Source organism: Pristiophorus japonicus, chromosome 2, assembly GCF_044704955.1.
Source record: "Pristiophorus japonicus isolate sPriJap1 chromosome 2, sPriJap1.hap1, whole genome shotgun sequence".
Classification (NCBI taxonomy): Eukaryota; Metazoa; Chordata; class Chondrichthyes; family Pristiophoridae; genus Pristiophorus; species Pristiophorus japonicus.
Window position 1 is genome coordinate 280,192,092 of NC_091978.1, and position 16,886 is coordinate 280,208,977.

General features: G+C 46.5%; 1 non-coding gene across 1 annotated transcript; it reads right to left on the reverse strand.

Moving 5' to 3' along the window:
- Positions 1–5,557: 5,557 nt before the first annotated feature.
- On the reverse strand, positions 5,558–5,755 carry LOC139252410 (U2 spliceosomal RNA). The gene has a single exon (XR_011591480.1). It is a non-coding gene; the product is annotated as a U2 spliceosomal RNA (small nuclear RNA).
- Positions 5,756–16,886: the final 11,131 nt, after the last annotated feature.

The window sequence follows — 16,886 nt, forward strand, 5'->3', positions numbered from 1 at the left end:
CAAGCCTTGCTTGATGGTTTGCACTACTCTCTCTGCCTGTCCATTGGACGCTGGTTTAAACGGGACAGATGTGACATATTTGATCCCGTTACGGGCCATGATTTCTTTGAACGCAGCACTGGTAAAACATGGCCCGTTGTCGCTCAGCAAGACATCGGGTAGGCCGAGTGTGGCAAACATGGCCCGCAGGCTTTCAGTAGTGGCAGCGGACGTGCTAGCCGACATTATCTCACATTCAATCCACTTGGAGTACACGTCTACAACCACAAGGAACATTTTACCCAAGAACGGGCCTGCATAGTCGATGTGTACCCTAGACCATGGTTTGGAGAACCAAGACCATAAACTTAGCGGCGCCTCCCTGGGTACAATGCTTAACTGCAAGCATGTATTACATCTGTGAATGCAGGACTCTAAGTCCGCATCAATATCGAGCCACCACACGTGGGATCTGGCTATCACTTTCATCATTACGATGCCTGGATGGGTACTGTGGAGATCATTGATGAAGGTGCCTTTCCCCTTCTTGGGGACCACTACTCGATTGCCCCACAGAAGGCAGTCTGCCTGTATAGTCATTTCATCTTTGCGCCACTGGAACGGCTTTATTTCTTCCTGCATTTCCACTGGGACACTGGACCAGCTCCCGTGAAGCACACAGCTTTTGACTAGAGATAATAAGGGGTCCTGGCTTGTCCAAGTTTTGATCTGCCAGGCAGTGATGGGTGATTGCTCACTCTCAAATGCTTCCATAACCATGGCTAGATCTGCGGGCTGCACCATTTCCACCCCCGTGGTGGGCAATGGCAGCCTACTGAGAGCATCGGCGCAATTTTCTGTGCCTGGCCTGTGGCGGGTGGCATAGTTGTATGCGGACAACATGAGCGCCCATCTCTGGTTGCGGGCCGATGCATTGGTATTTATCCCTTTACTCTCGGAAAACAGGGATATAAGTGGCTTATGGTCAGTTTCCAATTCAAATTTTAGCCCAAACAGGTATTGATGCAGTTTCTTTACCCCATAGCCTCACGCTAACACTTCTTTCTCAATCATGCTGTAGGCTCTCTCAGCCTTAGACAGACTCCTGGATGCATAAGCAACCGGTTGCAGTTTCCCGAAATCATTAGCTTGTTGCAATACACACCCGACACCATATGTCGATGCATCACATGCTAGTACCAAAAGCTTACATGGATCATACAACACAAGTAATTTGTTTGAGCATAACAATTTTCCCACTTTTACAAAGGCATTTTCGTGGCTTTTGCCCCAAACCCATTCGTCCATTTTCATAGTAAGACATGCAGTGGTTTTAACAGTGTGCTGAGACCCGGTAAGAAGTTACCAAAGTAGTTCAGGAGTCCCAGAAACGACCGCAGCTCCGTCACGCTCTGTGGCCTCGGTGCGTTCTCGATTGCCTCTGTATTCGCATTAGTGGGCCTGATGCCGTCTGCCGCAATCCTCCTGCCCAGGAACTCCACTTCAGGTGCCAGGAACACACACTTTCAGCGTTTTAACCTGAGCCCCACGCAGTTGAGTCAACTAAGAACCTCCTCCAGGTTCTGCAGATGCTTGACTGTGTTCCGACCTGTGACCAAGATGTCGTCCTGGAAGACTACGGTGTGCGGGACTGACTTCAGTAAGCTTTCCATGTTTCTCTGGAATATCGCCGCCGCTGATTGGATTCCAAACGGGCATCTGTTATAAACAAAAAGACCTTTGTCCGTGTTGATGCAGGTGAGGGCCTTCTATGATTCCTCCAGTTCCTGCGTCATGTAGGCTGAAGTCAGATCTAGCTACGTGAACGTCTTTCCTCCCACCAGCGATGCAACGTGGTCGACGGCCTTTGGTAGTGAGTATTTGTCTGGCAGAGAGAAACGATTGATAGTTACTTTGTAATCGCCACAGATTCTGATGGTGTCGTCTCCCTTGAGGACTGGGACGATAGGACTGGCCCACTCGTTGAACTCGATCGGGGAAATGATGCCCTCTCTTTGCAGCCAGTCTAGCTCGATCTCTACCCTTTCTCTCATCATATACAGTACAGCTCTTGCCTTGTGATGGATGGGTCGCGCCCCCAGAATTAGGTGGATCTGCACTTTTGCTCCTTGGAATTTCCCGATGCCTGGTTCGAACAGTGAAGGAAATTTGTTTAAGACCTGAGCACAGAAGTGTCATCAGCAGGCATTAGCACTCGGACGTCATCCCAGTTCCAGCGTATCTTTCCCAGCCAGCTCCTGTCAAGCAGTGTGGGACCATCGCCCGGTACCACCCAGATTGGTAGCTTGTGCACTGCTCCATTGTAGGAGACCTTTACGGTAGCACTGCCGATTACAGGAATCAGTTCTTTCGTGTAAGTTCTTAGTTTCGTGCGAACTGGAGTTAAGACTGGCCTTGAGGCCTTGTTGCTCCACAACCTTTCGAAAGTCTTTTTGCCCATGTTGGACTGGCTTGTGCCCGTGTCCAGCTCCATTGACTCCAGGAGTCCATTTAGTTCAACATTCAGCATTATCGTGGGATAATTCGTGGTGAATGTGTGCACCCCATGTACCTCTGCCTCCTCGATCTGAGGCTCTGGTTCGTCGTGATCCTCCGTGGATCTGTCCTCCTCTGCAACATGGTGGTTTGCAGATTTAACAGGCTTTGCAGCTCGCCTGCACACTCATTGGAGGTGTCCCATTGTTCCACAGCCCTTGCTCTTTGTATCGACATGAATGGAAACGATGATCACCCCCGCAGCGCCAACAAGGTGTTAATGGCCTTGCGTTCATCAGCCTTGATAGTGGGCTCTGAGACATCTGCGGACATGTAGCTGTAGGTATGTGTGACCTGCCCTGTACATTACGATTCGAAAACAACATCACTTTGTTCACAATAATTGTAACAGCACTTGTGTGCTGAGAGATTTGCTTCGTATTGTCACTGGTGGCAATGGACGCCTGGGCTATCGTTATGGCCTTACTCAAGGTTGGGATCTCTACAGTCAAAAGTTTGCGAAGTATGGTTTCGTGGCCAATGCCAAGTACGAAAAAGTCTCTGAGCATGTTCTCCAAATGTCCTTCAAATTCACAATGTCTTGCAAGGCATTTTTGGTCGGCAACATAACTCGCCACTTCCTGGCCTTCAGACCTTTTGTAGGTGTAGAACTGGTACCTCGCCATCAGAACGCTTTCCTTCGGGTTCAAATGTTCTCGGACCAGTGTGCACAAATTGTCGTATGATTTCTCCGTGGGTTTCGCTGCAGTGAGCAGATTCTTCATGAGGCCATACGATGGTGCCCCACAGACGGTGAGGAGGATCGCCCTTCGTTTGGCAGCGCTCTCTTCCCCATCCAGCTTGTTGGCCACGAAGTATTGGTCGAGTCGCTCCACAAAAGTTTCCCAATCATCTCCCTCTGAGAATTTCTCCAGGATGCCCACTGTTCTCTGCATCTTTGGGTTCGCTATCTGTATCTCATCGTCAGTTGTTGTGTATGGAGAAAGAGTCAGACTGAACATTGTGAGCTCAAAGTAAAGTGTGACCTTAGTCTTTTATTGCAGGTCTCCAGAGTGCCTCTCCAACCTGTGAGGCCTCCTTAAATACCTTAAACTCCAGGGGTTGAGCCCTCTAGTGGCTGTACAGAGTAAATACACATTTACATATATAACACTAACCTTACTGATTTCAGTGAATGCACAGCACTAACATTACTGATTGCAGAGAATGTCACAGGGCTAACAATACTGATTTCGGAAAGCGCACAGTGCTAACATTACTAATTTCAGGTAACACACAGCCGCCACACTACCGATTTCAAAGAACACATTGCGCTAACATTACACATTACACATTAACACATTGCGCAAACCAGTCCATAATGAGCAAAAAGACTTTCGATAAATTGTGGCGCAGCAAGGTCTCAAGGCCAGTCCTGACTTCCATTCGCACTAAACTGAGAACGTACACAAAGGAACTGATTCCCGTAATCGGCAGTGCTACTGTAAAAGTCTCCTACGATGGAGCGGTGTACAATTTATCACTCTGGGTGGTACCGGGCGATGGCCCCACGCTGTTCGGCAGGAGCTGGCTGGGAAAGATACGCTGGAACTGGGATGACGTCCGAGCGCTCTCGTCCGTCAATGACACTTCATGTGCCTAGGTCCTAAACAAGCTCCCCCCGCTGTTCGAACCAGGCATCGGGAAGTTCTAAAGAGCAAAAATGCAGATCCACTTGATTCCTGGGCCGCGACCCATCCATCACAAGACAGGAGCGGTACCGTACATGATGAGAGAGAGGGTGGAGATCGAGCTGGACAGGCTGCAACAAGAGGGCATCATTTCGCCGATCGAATTCAATGAGTGGACCAGTCCAATTGTTCCAGTCCTCAAGGAAGACGACACCGTCATAATCTGTGGTGATTACAAAATAACTATCAATCGTTTCTCCCTGCAGGATCAATACCCGCTACCAAAGGAAGATGACCTATTCGCAATGCTGGCAGGAGGAAAAACGTTCACAGCTGGACTTGACCTCGGCCTACATGATGCAGAAGCTGGAGAAATCATCGAAAGGCCTCACCTGGATCAACACGCACAAAGGTCTCTTCATTTACAACAAATGCCTATTTGGGATTCGATCAGCCACAGCGATATTCCAGAGGAACATGGAAAGCTTACTGAAGTCGGTCTCGCACACCGTGGTCTTCCAGGACGACATCTTGGTTACAGGTCGGGACACCGTCGAGCACCTGCAGAACCTGGAGGAGATTCTTAGTCGGCTTAATCGTGTGAAGCTCAGGTTAAATCGCTCGAAGTGCGTTTTCCTGGTGCCCGAAATGGAGTTCCTGGGGAGAAGAATCATGGCAGATGGCATCAGGCCCACCGATTCAAAATCGGAGGCAATCAAGAACGCACCGAGACCACAGAACGTGACGGAGCTGCGGTCGTTTCTAGGACTCCTAAACTACTTTGGTAACTTCTTACCAGGTCTTAGCACACTGTTAGAACCACTGCACTCTTTACTGCGTAAGGGAAATGAATGGGAATGAGGTAAAAGCTAAGAAAATGCCTTTGAGAAAGCTAGGAAACTGATATGCTCAAACAAATTGCTTTTGTTGTATGATCCATGTAAGCGTTTGGTACTAGCATGTGATGCATCGTCATATGGTGTCAGGTGTGTATTGCAACAAGCTAATGAACCTGGGAAATTGCAACTGGTTGCTAATGCATCCAGAAATCTGTCTAAGGCTAAGAGGGCCTACAGCATGATCGAAAAAGAAGCCTTAGCGTGTGTTTATGGGGTAAAGAAAATGCATCAATATCTATAAAGTAAGGGGATAAATACGAATGCATCGGCCCGCATCCAGAGATGGGTGCTCATGTTTTTTTTTTGAAATTCGTAGCCAATCGTTCCAATTCTTTGTCAAATCACAAACGCCAGAGGTCACCTTGGGCCCATTCAAGGATCACTCTGCGCCAATGCTCTTAGCCAAAAGGCCTAGAGCCACTGCACCGTTCCTGGAAGTACTGCAATACCAGGTTCGTGCCATGGAGGTGGATGGGTCAGGTCCCCCACACACCTCCGTGGAGGTGGATGGGTCAGGTCCCCCACACACCTCCGTGGAGGTGGATGGGTCAAGCCACCCCACCCACCTCCTGTTTCCAAAAAAGCAAGCATATACCTTCCTGATCCAGGGAGAACCACCCGGAGGTCATGGTGGCTACTCCCCTGTCAGGTCAGTTACGCATGATCTTAGCCAAAAGGCCGAGAAGCGATGGGTGCTCATTTTTTTTTTCTTTTTTTTTCCTGAAATTCGTAGCCAATCGTTCCAATTCTTTGTCAAATCACAAACGCCAGAGGTCACCTAGCACACGCCAAGGATCACTCTGCGCCAATGCTCTTAGCCAAAAGGCCTAGAGCCACTGCACCGTTCCTGGAAGTACTGCAATACCAGGTTCGTGCCATGGAGGTGGATGGGTCAGGTCCCCCACACACCTCCGTGGAGGTGGATGGGTCAAGCCACCCCACCCACCTCATGTTTTTTTTTTTTTTTAATTCGTTGCCAATCGTTCCAATTCTTTGTCAAATCACAAACGCCAGAGGTCACCTTGCACACGCCAAGGATCACTCTGCGCCAATGCTCTTAGCCAAAAGGCCTAGAGCCACTGCACCGTTCCTGGAAGTACTGCAATACCAGGTTCGTGCCATGGAGGTGGATGGGTCAGGTCCCCCACACACCTCCGTGGAGGTGGATGGGTCAAGCCACCCCACCCACCTCATGTTGTCCGCATACAACTACGCCATCCGCCACAGGCCAGGCACAGAAAACTGTGCCGATGCTCTCAGTAGGCTACCAGTGCCCACCATCGGGGTGGAGATGGCACAGCCCGCAGATTTAGTTATGGTAATGGAAGCATTCGAGAGTGAGCAATCACCTGTTACCGCCCAACAGGTTAGAACCTGGACGAGCCAGGACCCCTTACTGTCCTTAGTAAAAAAAACTGTGGGCTCCACGGGAGTTGGTCTAGTGCCCCGTTAGAGATGCAGGAAGAAATAAAGCCGTACCAGCGGCGCAGAGATGAAATGTCCATACAGGCAGACTACCTCCTATGGGGTAATTGGGTAGTGGTGCCAAAAAAGGGCAGGGACACTTTCATTGGGGACCTCTACAGTACCCACCCAGGCATTGTAATGATGAAAGCGATAGCCAGATCCCATGTGTGGTGGCCAGGTATCGATGCAGACTTAGAGTCCTGTGCGCACAAATGTAACACATGTTCACAGTATAGCAATGCACTCAGGGAAGCGCCACTAAGTTTCAGGTCTTGGCCCTCCAAACCATGTCCATAGTCCATGTCAACTATGCCGGCCCATTCTTGGGAAAAATGGTACTTATGGTTGCAGATGCTACTCCAAATGGATTGAATGTGAGATAATGTCGGCAAGCACGTCCGCTGCCATCATTGAAAGCCTGCGGGCCATGTTTGTCACGCACGGCCTGCCTGATGTCCTTGTGAGTGACAATGGGCTGTGCTTCACCAGTGCCGATTTCAAAGAGTTCATGACCCGCAATGGGATCAAACATGTCACATCTGCCCCGTTAAAACCAGCGTCCAATGGTCAGGCAGAGCAAGCAGTGCAAACAATCAAGCAGAGCTTGAAGGGGGTAACTGAAGGCTCACTGCAGACTCGCATATCCTGAGTCCTGCTTAGTTACCGCACAAGACCCCACTCACTCACTGGGGTTCCCCCCGCTGAACTGCTCATGAAAAGGACACTTAAGACAAGGCTCTCGTTAGTCCACCCTGATCTACATGAACAGGTAGAGAGCAGGCGGCTTCAACAGAATACATATCATGATCGCGCAAATGTGTCACTCGAAATCAAGATTAATGATCCTATATTTGTGTTGAACTATGGACAAGGTCCCAAGTGGCTTCCCGGCACTGTCGTGGCCAAAGACGGGAGTAGGGTGTTTCGGGTCAAACTTTCAAATGGACTCACCTGCAGAAAACACTTGGACCAAACCAAACTCAGATTATCCAGAGCAACCTGCAATAGACTGCCTTTTTCGACCCTCTAACACACACACAAGTGGCAACTGACCCAGCGGTTGACCACTAAGCAGAACCCATCACCTGCAGCAGCCCAGCAGGACTCACCACACCCAGCAGCCCTGCAAGGCCAGCTGTGCAGCAGCCCAGCGAAGGCCCAACAAATGACTCAGCAAAACCAGCATTTGCACCAAGACGATCAACCAGGGAAAGGAAGGCCCCGGATCGACTCACATTGTAAATAATTACACAATTGAGTTTAGGGAGTGTTGTTATATATGTAAACTTGTAAATACCTTGTTTAACCATGAGAGGGCTCATCCCCTGGAGTCCTAAGGGCTCTCACAATCCCTTGGGAGCACCTGTACATAAGGAGGCCTCACAGGCTGGAGAGATACTCTGGAGACCTGTAATAAAGGACTACGGTCACACATTACTTTAAGCTTACAGTGTCTGGTCAGATTCTTTATTCAAGACATAACTCTAACATTACTGATTTCAGAGAAGACACAGCGCTAACATTACTCATTTCAGAGAATGCACAGCAGTAACGTTACTGATTGCAGAGAACGTCACAGTGCTAACATTACTGATTTCAGAGAAAGCACTGCGCTAACATTACTGATTTCAGTGAACGCACTGCACTAACAGTATTGATTTCAGGGAACGCACAGTGCTCACATTACTGATTTCAGAGAGCTCAGAGCAGTAACATTGCAGACTTTAGGAAAAATTGCACTGACACTACAGAGTTCAGAGAATGCACTGTATTAACATTACTGATTTCAGAGAATACAGAGCACCATCATTAATGATTTCAGGGAACGCTATGCATTACCATTACTGATTTCACAGAATGGGTAACGCTAACATTACTGATAGAAACAGAGAAACATAGAAAATAGGTGCAGGAGTAGGTCATTCGGCCCTTCAAGCCTGCACCACCACTCGATAAGATCAAGGCTGATCATTCCCTCAGTACCCCTTTCCTGCTTTCTCTCCATACCCCTTGAGCCGTAAGGGCCATATCTAACTCCCTCTTGAATATATCCAATGAACTGGCATCAACAACTCTCTGCGGCAGGGAATTCCACAGGCTAACAACACTTTGAGTGAAGAAGTTTCTCCTCATCTCAGTCCTAAATGGCCTACCCCTTAACCTAAGACTGTGTCCCCTGGTTCTGGACTTCCCCAACATCGGGAACAATCTACCCGCATCCTACCTGTCCCGTCCCATCAGAATCTTGTATGTTTCTATGAGATCCCCTCTCATCCTTCTAAACTCCAATGTATAAAGGCCCAGTTGATGCAGTCTCTCCTCATGTGTCAGTCCGGCCATCCCGGGAATCAGTCTGGTGAACCTTCGCTGCACTCCCTCAATAGCAAGAACGTCCTTCCTCAGATTAGGAGACCAAAACTGAACACAATATTCCAGGTGAGGCCTCACCAAGGCCCTATATAACTGCAGTAAAACCTCCCTGCTCCTATACTCAAATCCCCTAGCTAAGAAGGCCAACATACCATTTGCTTTCTTTACTGCCTGTTGCACCTGCATGCCAACTTTCAACGACTGATGAACCATGACACCCAGGTCCCCTTTTCCTAATCTGCCAGATGGGAATGAACAGCGCTCACAATACTGATTCCAGATAACGCACAGTACTCACAATGCTTATTTCTGAGAACGCACAGCGCTAACAGTAATGATTTCAGAGAATGCACAGCGTACACATTACTGATTTCAGGGAATGCAAAGTGCTCACAATACTTATTTCATAGAACGCACGGCTCTAACAATAATGATTTCATAGACTACACAGCACTCACACTACTGACTTTAGAGAACGCAAAGCGCGAACAGTAATAATTTTAGAGAACGCACAGCATTAACATTACTGATTTCAGAAAACGCAGAGTGCTAACATTACTGATTTCAGGGAAAAACTGCACCAACACTACCGAAATCAGAGAACACATGGCACTATCATTACTGATTTCACAAAACGAACAACGCTAACATTGCTGATTTCAGAGAACTCACAATACTGATTTTGTAAGGTTTACACACTTTCACAAAAAGGCATAGGAAGAGGCCACGAACTTAAAATGGTTTAAAACAAACTCTTGGGACTGCCTGAGCGGCAGATAAAGGCACCAGCCTGGGAAAGGTGGTGACTCATCACCAAATAAAAACAATCTCTGCGGTCAGGAGCTAGACCTGATTATGCATCAAAACAAAGGGATTGATACAATCTAACCAAGGAGCCCCTGGATTGATTGGCCGGAGGGGAAAAAACAATTCCCTACAGAGACTACAAGTCTGCAAGAAACCAGGGCAACAAAGGATCCGGGGGCACTAAAGATAAGGGGCTAGATTTTATACTTTTCTGCTTATCGCTCAAAAATGGGCATTATTTCTGGCGTGGGCGGTAAAAATGGGTTTTCATATCGCCGGCTTCTCGCCCATTCTCAAAGCACCTAGTCTCCATTTATGAAATTGGGCATTACACTGAGCGATAAAGCGTCGTCGTCCTTAGCAACGGCATGGCAACACTCGATTACCGCGATTCTGGAGATCAAGGGTCACCATGACCATCGCCGAAGAGGAGACAGAGAGAGTGGGAGCTCAGAGGGACTGAAGGCGTGTGCTGTGGCTGCTTTGGGGGGAAGGAGGGAGACTTTAGAGCTCTACAGTAAATAGGGAAACAAAAATAAGCTGTTACAAGCCACATATTTGTCTGAATTTGGCCTATAATGGAGGGAGAGGAGGAGACTCTCTGTGGAGACTGACGCTGCAGAGAGCAGTGAGGTGGGAGAGGAGCACATTGGAGGGTGCAAAAGAGCGAGGAGGTTCTCAGACGAGGAAAATGCCTCCCTCCTGCAGGAGGTCGAATTACTCTGGGGTGATTTGAACCAGCATTTGCACCGAGACGATCAACCAGGGAAAGAAAGGCCCCAGATCTACTGACCTAGTAAGTAGTTACACTATTGACTTTGGGGGGGAGTGTTGTTATATATGTAAAGCTGTGTAGCCATCAGAGGGCTCATCCCCTGGAGTCCAAAGGGATCCCACAATCCCTTGGGAGCACCTATACTTAAGAAGGCCTCACAGGCTGGAGAGGCACTCTGGAGACCTGCAATAAAAGACTATGGTCACACTTTACTTTGAGCTCAGTCAGACTCTTTACTCATACTTAACAATGCCCTCAGTTGTCTATCATTGCCCACTACTGGAATGGAAATGGCGCAGCCCGCAGACTTGCTTCTGGTCATGGATGCTTTTGAGAGTGAGGGGACACCCGTCACTGCTCACCAGATCAGGACCTGGACCAGCCAGGATCCTGTGCTATCACTTGTAAAATGTTGCGTCCTCAGTGGGAGCTGGTCGGCCGTTCCTGGGGAAATGCAAGATGCAAAGTTGAAATGTCCATGCAGTCGGATTGTCTCTTACGGGGTAATCGTGTGGTTTTGCCAAAAAAAGGCAGAGAAACGCTTAAACGCGACCTACACAATACCCACCCAGGCATAGCCATGATGAAGGCTATGGCCAGGTTGCATGTTTGGTGGCCCGGCATTGACTCGGACTTAGAGTCATGCGTACATCAGTGCAACATGTGCTCACAATTGAGCAATGCACCAAGGGAGGCTCCATTGAGCCTGTGGTCATGGCCCTCCAAACCGTGGTCCAGGATCCACGTAGATTTTGCTGGCCCCTTTCTCGGAAAGATGTTTTTAGTTGTAGTGGACGCTTACTCTAAATTGATTGAATGCGTAAGCATGTCATTCAGCACATCCACTGCCACTATTGAAAGCCTCCGGGTTATGTTTGCCACCTATGGCTTGCCCAACGGCCTTGTCAGCGACAATGGACCGTGTTTTACCAGCTCGGAATTCAATGAGTTTATGACCCACAATGGCATCAAGCATGTCAGGTCTGCCTCATTTAAGCCCGCATCCAACGGTCAAGCGAACGGGCAGTCCAAACTATCAAGCAGAGCTTGAAACGTGTGACGGAAGGCTCCTTGCAGACCTGCTTATCTCAGATTCTGCTCAGCTACCGGACGTAACCCCACTCGCTCACCGGGGTTCCCCCAGCAGAATTGTTAATGGAGAGAGCACTCAAAACCAGGCTCTCCCTAGTCCACCCGGATCTAAATGATCATGTGTAAACCCGGCGTCTCCGGCAAAACATGTACCACGATCACGCATGACATTGATGTTAACGACCCTGTGTTTGTCCTGAATTACAGTGGGTTGCTGGCACTGTCTTGGCCAAGGAGGGGAATAGAGTATTTATAGTCAAACTACTGAATGGACAAACATGCAGAAAGCATTTGGATCAGACCAAACTGCGATTCACCGACAACCAGAAACAACCTGAAGTGGACATCACCATCATCGATCCAACAACACACACCCAACCAGCAATCGACCTCGCTGTCAATCAAGAGGATGAACCCACCATTCCCAACAGTCCAGTCAGACCAGCCGCGCCGCAGTGCAGCAATGGTCCGACCAACTTACCCATGCCAGAGTTTGAACTCAGACGGTCAACCAGGGAGCATAGTGCCCCGCATCGTCTCAACTTGTAAATAATTTGTATCAAAAACTTTTTGAGGGTGTGGGGGGGTGCGGGGGGGAGTGATGTTATATATGTAATCATTGTAACAGTGTAAGACTTGCCACCAGAGGGCGCAACTGTTGGAGGCCCAAGGATCACCTGCACATCTCATTCAACGGAGTATAAAAGGTTGTCTGCCATGTTGCTTAGGCACTCTGGAGTTGTATTAAAGAGACTAAGGTCACATCAGTTTTAGCTCACAGTACTCAGTCTTATGGAGTTCTTCCATACTTAACACAAAGAGCGCTAACGTGACTGATTTAATGGAACAACTGCACTAACACTACCGAGTTCGGAGAATGCACTGCGCTAATATTACTGATTTCAGAGAACACACAGCGCTAACATTACTGATTACAAAGAACGAACAGCGCTCACAGTGGCAATTTCAGAGAACACATTATGCCAACATTACTGATTTCAGAGAATGCGCAGCGCCAACAATTCTGATTTCAGAATTCACACTACAGATTTCACTGAATGCACAGCATGAACATTAATGAGTTCAGAGAATGAGTAGCGCTAACATTACTGATTTCAGAGAACACACAGCGGTAACATTACTGATTTCAGAGAATGCACTGCACTCACATTACATCGTTCAGAGAATGCACATCGTTAACAGTAATGGTTTCAGAGAACGCACAGCGCTAACATTACTAATGTCAGGGAATTCACAGTGCTCACACTACTGACTTTAGAGAACGCACAGCGCTAACATTACTGATTTCAGAGACTGCACAGCATTAACATTACTGATTTCAAAGAACACAGAGCACTAACATTACTGATTTCAGGGAAAAACAGCACAAACATTATCGAAATCAGTGAACGCACAGTGCTAACTTTATTGATTTCACAAAGCGGACAACGCTAACATTACTGATTTCGGAGAACGCACAGACTAACATTACTGATTTCAGAGAACGCACAGACTAACATTACTGATTTCAGTGAATGCACAGCACTAACGTTACTGATTGCAGAGAATGTCACAGCGCTAACATTACTGATTTCAAAAAACACACAGCGCTAACATTATTGATTTCAGAGAACGCAGAGCACTCACATAATTGATTTCGGCGAAAAACAGCACAAACACTACTGAAAGCAGAGAACGCACAGCGTTAACATTACTGATATCACAATATGGACAAAGCTAACATTACTGATTTCAAAGAATGCACAGCACTCACATTACTGATTACAAAGAACAAATAGCGCTCACACTGGCGACTTCAGAGAACACATTGTGCTAACATTACTGATTTCAGTGAATGCTCAGCACCAATAATTCTGATTTCTGAGCATGCACAGCATTCACACCACAGATTTCACTGAACACACAGTATGAATATTAATGAGTTCAGAGAATGAGTAGCGCTAACATTACTGATTTCAGAGAACACATAGCGGTAACATTATTGATTTCAGAGAATGCACTGCGCTCACATTACATCGTTCAGAGAATGCACATCGTTAACAGTAATGATTTCAGAGAATGCACAGTGCCACGCTACTGATTTTCGAGAACGCACAGTGCTAACATTACTGATTTCACAAAGCGGACAACGCAAACATTACTGATTTCAGAGAACGCACAGCGCTCATAATACTGATTTCAGAGAACAGAGCGCTGACGTTACTTATTTAATGGAAAAACATCACTAACACTACTGAATTCAGAGAATACATTGCGCTAATATTACTGATTTCAGAGAACGCACAGCGCTAACAGTAATGATTTTAGAGAATACACAGCGCTAACATTACTGATTTCAGAGAACACAGAGCACTAACATTACTGATTTCAGGGAAAAACAGCACAAACACTACCGAAATCAGAGAACGCACAGCGCTAGCATTACTGATTTCACAAAACAGACAACGCTAAAATTACTGATTTCAGAGAACGCAGAATGCTCAAAATACTGATTTCAGAGAACACAAAGCGCTAACATTACTGATTGCAGAGAACGCACAGCACTAACATTACTGATTTTAGAGAACGCACAGCGCTAACCTTACAGATTTCAGTGAATACGCAGCACTAACGTTACTGATTGTAGAGAATGTCACAGTGCTAATTTCAGATAACACACAGCGGTAACATTATTGATTTCAGAGAATGCACTGAGCTCACATTACATCGTTCAGAGAATGCACATTGTTAAAAGTAATGATTTCAGAGTGCAACGATACTGATTTCAGAGAACGCACAGCACTAGCATTAATGATTTAAAAACATAGAAACATAGAAAATAGGTGTAGGAGCAGGCCATTCGGCCCTTCGAGCCTGCACCGCCATTCAATAAGATCATGGCTGATCATTCAATCTCAGTACCCCTTTCCTGCTTTCTCTCCATATCCCTTGATCCCTTTGGCCGTAAGGACCATATCTAACTCCCTTTTAAATATATCTAACGAACTGGCCTCGACAACTTTCTGCGGTAGAGAATGCCACAGGTTAACCACTCTCTGAGTGAAGAAGTTTCTCCTCATCTCGGTCCTAAATGGCTTACCCCTTATTCTTAGACTGTGACCCCTGATTCTGGAACCCCTCAGCAACGGGAACATTCTTCCTGCCTCTAACCTGTCCAATCCCGTCAGAATTTTATATGTTTCTATGACATCCCCTCTCATTCTTCTAAACTCCAGTGGATACAAGCCCAGTTGATCCAGTTTCTCCTCATATGTCAGTCCTGCCATCCTGCCATTCCAACATTTTCCGAGATCGCACAGCGCTAACGTTGCTGATTTCACAAAACGGACAATGTAAACATTACTGAATTTGGGGAATTCACAGCGCTCACACTGCTGACTTTAGAGAATGCACAGTGATTGAGTTTAGAGAAAGCACAGTGCTAACAGTAATTATTTCAGAGAATACATAGCACTAACATTATTGATTTCATAAAATGGACAATGCTAAAATTACTGATTTCAGAGAACACACGGCGCTAACATTACTGATTTCAGAGAATGCGCAGCGCCAACAATTCTGATTTCAGAGCACGCACAGCGCTCACATTACTGATTTCCAAGAACACAGAGTGCTAACGTTACTGATTTAATGGAAAAACAGCACTAACACTACTGAGTTCCGAGAATACACTGCGCTAATATTACTGATTTCAGAGAAAGCACAGCGCCCACACTACCGATTTCAGAGAACACATTGCATTAACATTACTGATTTCAGAGAAGGCAGTGTGCCAACATTACTGATTACATGGAAAAACAGCACTAACACTACTGAGTTCAGAGAATGCACGGCTCTAACAATGATGATTTCGGAGAATGCACAGCGCTAACATTACTGATTTCAGTGAACGCACTGTGCTGACAGCAATGATTTCAGAGAATGCACAATACTCACGTTACTGATTTCATAGAATGCACAGTGCTAACCTTACTGACTTCACAAAAACGACAGCGATAACATTATTGATTTCCGAAAAAGCACAGTGCTCACGATATTGATTTCAGAGAACGCACAGCGCTGATATTGTTGATTTCACAAAACGGACAACGCAAACATTACTGATTTCAGAGAGCGCACAGCGCTCGCATTACTGATTTCATAGAACAAAGAGTGCTAACATTACTGATTTAATGGAAAAACTGCACTAACACTGCCGAGTTCAGAGAATAAGTAGCGCTATCATTACTGATTTCAGTGAACACACAGTGGTAACGTTACTGATTTCAGAGAATGCACTGCGCTCATATTACATCATTCAGAGAATGCACATGGTTAACAGTAATGATTTCAGAGAACGCATAGTGCCACGCTACTGATTTCAGAGAATGCACAGCATTAACATTACTGATTTCCGAGAACACACAGCGCTAACGTTACTGATTTCAGAGAAGGCAGTGTGCTAACATTACTGATTACATGGAAAAACAGCACTAACACTACCAAGCTCAGAGAACGCACATCTCTAACAATAATGATTTCAGAGAAAGCACAGCGCTAATATTACTGATTTCAGTGAAGGCACTGTGCTAACAGCAATAATTTCAGAGAACGCATAATACTCACATCACTGATTTCATAGAACACACAGCGCTAACCTTACTGACTTCACAAAGTGGACAACGCTAACATTATTGATTTCCGAAAAAGCACTGCGATCACGATACTGATTTCAGAGAATGCACAGCGCTAACAATACTGATTTCACAAAACAGACAGCGCAAACATTATTGATTTCAGAGAAGGCACCGCGCTCTCGTTTCTGATTTCAGAGAACAAAGAGCGCTAACGTTACTGATTTAATGGAAAAACTGCACGAACATTACCGAGTTCAGAGAATGCACTGTGATAATATTACTGCTTTCAGAGAACGCACAGCGTTAACATTATTGATTTCAGAGAATGCGCAGCGCCAACAATTCTGATTTCAGAGCATGCACGATGTCATGTATCCTACATGGTTACTGCTGGGACCATTAAAAGGTATGCCACCAGAGGGCACTGCAGTGGGAGACTGGTAGGTTACCTGTACAGGTGTGCCAGGCCTAGTATAAAAGGCAGGCCACCATGTGTGATCCTCACTCTGAAGTTACATTAAATGGACTAAGGTCACTACAGTTCAAGTACAACACATTGTCTCGTGGAGTCATTATCAGAGTATCTAAAGACATAACAATTAGTGACGAGATTACGGACCTTCACGCAAAAATGGCTAACATTGGTACATTGCAGCAGTTCGCCGATGGTGAT